Genomic DNA, 4744 nt, shown 5'->3' on the forward strand with positions numbered 1-4744 from the left:
ATACCCAATTTTGAGACTGTTTAGCGATACCCCCATTTCTACAAACCCACTTCAAATCTTCTTCAACCCACAAATTCCCTCTCACTCTCTTTCCTCCATCCTTTCTCTTTGAACATATATGGCGTCCTTCTTCACATATGTTTCCTCAAACCACGGAGAAGATGAAGAAAACAAAGAGGGAAGAGGAAGAATCTAGATTTATGCAAGTGGAGATTTATTCTCAAAAATCGTTTAGAAGTTGATCGCTTCTCATAAATTTATGCAAGTTGGATCTCTTTCTCACCCCCTTTCCTCCATTTTTTAAAGTTGAGGTTTCTTCTCAAAAAATGGTTTTGACGTTGGATCTCTTCTCAGAAATTTCTGCAAGTTGAGATTTCTCTTCCACCACTGCCTTTATTCCCATTTCCGCTTCCATTGTTGGGAGGAAAAAAAAGAGGTTCAACAATTATTATATACTTGATAAACAGTGATTTAATGTTTCTCAGTGACAAATTATACTAAGGGTCCAATGAAAATCTGATTTTGGGGTGTCTATGCTTTTCAAACATAAAGTGGGGTATTAGTGCTTTAAGGCCTCTATTCTTTAGTGGCAGTGCAAAAATTTATGTTATCTAGTTTATTTAACATACAAAAGAGAAGGAAAAAGAGAAAATAACAAAATATTCCAAGATAAAGTAGAAATATTTAGATAAAGAATAATGAAACTATGCATAACTTTAGTTATTTTTTTCAATGGAAAAAACATTATTTAGTAGATCCAGGATAAAGAAATTAAAAACTAATGAGTTGTATTAGGTAGTAATTTTGAAAATAAAAAATTGAATATCTATTTAAACATCAACATAATATAATCAAAAGTCGAATCAAAAGACACTTCCTTTCTTGCCTTACTTATATGGTCACACCTGCATTTGCACGTGTTATTTTTACTAGTATTATATATAAAAATATATAGGGTCTTTCCATTCAATTAAATAGTCCATATGTCGAAATTAACCAAATTAACTAAGGGTGCAAGTTTGGCACTGGTGGCCCTGGGCCCAAACAAAGCCTGCAGTTAGGATTTTGGCCATGAGGGTGGGTCAGGGCAAAAACATTATTGCCTTGAATCAAGGCCATGGGCAGGCCTGTGACCACATGTAGTTTCACTTGGCCCGACCTTTATTGGTCTTAATTTTTTACGCTTATGAATTTGGCCCTTATTCAGATTGTAATTGTGGCATTGATTTTCTTCCTGATCCTGATTTTTGTCTTCGGTTTTAGCTTTAATCTTGACCCGGACTTTAACCAAGAACTTCGTCCTCATATTGACCTTCGTGCTATGCTTTATTCAAGCCCTGAATTAGAGCTTAAGTCATTTTGATTCAATGATTCCATTTTTTTATATATTTTTTTATTATATTAGCACAAAAACAAACTTAAGTTTTTGGTTAATTCTACATTCTTATTAAATTTATTTATGTAAATTCTTAGAATCAAATTTCCAATCCGTTTGATTTCTTGATTTTTCAGAATCAAAACGAGGATTCCAGACTGTACGTAGAAAGTAATTCCCAAGCTAACTCCTGTCCACAGAGAAAAGAAAAAAGGAAAAGGAAAAAAAAATCATTTACAATGTATATGATGTTTGCGAATTAGTTATTGTGGAAGTAGAGGACTAGAGGCAACAGGCGTGGAGTGGATAAAGTTTTACAGAATCGAATTCTAACCTATTGGTTTCTTTCCATTGCTGGGGCTTCTTTTGCGGTCTCGCTCAATTGAGATCGATCCGACGACCCAAAAATATTGAATCCCGACCCTATTATTTAAATTTAACGTTCATCAACTTTCAACAATGCAAAGACTCCTAAAACTTCTGGTGTTGCATTATCACTTCACACTTTAATTAGGCAGTATCATCTCATCACCAAAGCGTTGCCATCACCCTGTGGGTTGTCTTCTGTGTTTCATCTCCTGGTATATATAATCACCTTTGTTAGTCTCAATTTGTCACGATCGACGACGACGAGATGGGGAAAGGCAAAGCAATAGTTGCCGTCGTTTTACTCATAGTTGTGGTAGGCGTGGTCGTTGGTGTAACTCGTGCTAAGCATAGATCCAGTAATGGAGGCAGCAGTAACACCAACTTGACGACGGGGATGAAGACTGTTAAGATCGTCTGTGAACCCACGAGCTACAAGGATCTCTGCGTGAGCACCCTCAGCGAGATTTCCAAAAATGAAACTGTTGATCCCAAGGATTTCATCAGACTGGCAATTTCCGCCACCCTAGAGGAGGTGCGAGTTGCTATGGCTAAAGCAGCCATCCTCGAGAAGGATAACAAAATAAACAAGACGAAGATTTCATTCGCAGTATGTAAAGAATTTCTGCAATATGCCATCGATGAGCTCCAGGAGTCCATCTTGGTAGCAGCTGACAACGATTTGAAGACTGTACACGCACGCGTGCCAAACCTTGCCAATTGGTTGAGCGCCGTGGTCGCTTACCACGAGACTTGCAAGGATGAAATCGATGATCCAAAGCTGAAATCGGAAATCACAAATGTGCTTCTAAATTCAACCCAGCTGACAAGCAATGCCCTTGCCATCGTTGTGGAGTTTTCCCAAATACTTGGCGCTCTAAACGTACCTCTTGACATCACGATCCCCAAGTCACGACGGCTCTTGGTGGCAGAAACTATCCAAGTCGACAGGGAGGGCTACCCCACATGGTTATCGGCAGCCGATCGCAAGCTCCTGGGCCCAGGAAAAAAGTTCAAGCCCCATGCGGTTGTCGCAAAGGATGGGAGCGGCAACTTCAAGACAATTGCAGAAGCTGTAGCTGCCAATCCAAATCCTCGTTCCAAGGAAAAAAAAGACATATCGATACCTAGATACGTTATCCACGTTAAGGCCGGTGTTTATAGTGAGTACGTCGTCATTCCCGGCGATATGGCTAACGTTTTCATGTATGGGGATGGCCCCTCGAAAACCATCATTACAGGAAAGAGGAGCAATGTGACAGGCTACAGCACGTCTCAAACAGCCACCTTCAGTAAGTTGAATTATATTAATTATATGGAACCACTTAAAAAGTTTAGCAAAATGACCATGAGGGAAATTAAGGAAGGGGATTATAATTATTTGAATGTTTAATAAATGTGCAGTGGCCATAGGATACGGATTTATGGCGAAATCGATGACATTTAAAAACACGGCGGGCCCAGCAGAACACCAGGCCGTGGCTCTCCGGGTTCAATCCGACGAGTCGTCCTTCTATGATTGCTTGATGGACGGTTACCAGGACACTTGTACGCACATACACATCTTCAGTTCTATAGGGATTGTGTCATCAAAGGGACCGTGGACTTCATATTTGGTGACTCTACAACGTTAATCCAAAACTCTAAGATCATCGTCAAGAAACCCTTGCCAGGGCAACAGAATACGATGATCGCACAAGGGAGAACAGATCATAAAGAGCCAAGAGGTCTGGTGCTCCAAAATTGCCACATCATGCCCGACCGGGATTTTGTCCTTGCTAAGTTCCCAGCCCAAACATACTTGGGCCGCCCATGGAAGGAGTTTTCAACAACGGTGATCATGGAGTCCACCCTGGACGCCTTCATCAACTCTACAGGATGGCTGCCATGGAACACTTCCGACTTTGGATTAAACACTTGTTACTACGCTGAGTACGCCAATCGTGGGCTTGGTGCCAAAACTACTGGAAGGATCCGATGGAAAGGCTTCCATGTCCTTCACCATGAAAAAGAGGCTCGTAGGTGGATTGCAAGAAATCTCTTCTTCGCAGGATACAAATGGCTGATGGCCTCCGGTGTACCTTATTACCTCGACTTCTCACGTTGACACTTGTACATCCATGTTAATTTTTAATTAACCTTTTTACGTGGATTCGGGAAAGGTTTAAAGTGTATCTCGCGATACAGTGCGATACTAGACGATACACATCCATATTAGATATAACAGATATGAGAAATATCCAGACATTTCTCTACTGGATTGCACTAAAATGCAATGTCCAATACGATACAGTACTCGACACAAGACGACGCCGCCTCTTAAAATTGCCAGACCGATACGATACTCGATACCGATACTTAAAATCTTGGATTCATGAACCGTTCTAATTTGGTATTTTAAGCTGGATTTCCTGAGCTTATATACAAATGAAGAGAACAACGGCAAGCGACAGTTAAAAGAGAATCAAGCCACTGTAGACATAATTTTCTCTTCTTTCTTGTCTCCAAGGGATGAATCTCGATTCACTGACGATCCTAATATCTTTTTTCTCACGGTTCCAACTGTGCGTGATTTCGATCACGGTTTAAAGCGTCCCAGAATACAGTGCGATACTAGTTGTAGTTATGTATCCATATTAGAGATAACCAATAAGATACATATCGAGATGTTTCTCTATTGGATTGCACTAAAATGCATTGCCCAATACCATACAATAATCGATACAAGACGATATGTCTCTTAAAATCACCTGACTGGTGTGATGCTCGAATACTAAATTCTAAACAATGATTTTGATAACCATCTTGAATGCCGATTGAAATCATTGTTCTCAATAAGTTCCACCAATTTTGTTCTTTTTTTGTCATCATTTTTAAGACCAAATAATGTATAAACCCCTGGGTTTGTAAATTACTATGTTCATACTCCCAAAACTAAATTTTCTTCAATGCATTTATCTCACACCCCACACAGCTGGATCCAATCATACCCGAATACCCGTA

General features: G+C 39.9%; 1 pseudogene; it reads left to right on the forward strand.

Moving 5' to 3' along the window:
- The first annotated feature begins 2009 nt into the window (after positions 1–2009).
- Positions 2010–3848, forward strand: LOC149018928 (pectinesterase pseudogene; annotated as a pseudogene).
- The last annotated feature ends 896 nt before the right edge of the window (positions 3849–4744 follow it).

The sequence above is a fragment of the Hakea prostrata genome, chromosome 4 (assembly GCF_041222555.1).
Source record: "Hakea prostrata isolate BN-2017 chromosome 4, UWA_Hpros_2, whole genome shotgun sequence".
NCBI lineage: Eukaryota > Viridiplantae > Streptophyta > Magnoliopsida > Proteales > Proteaceae > Hakea > Hakea prostrata.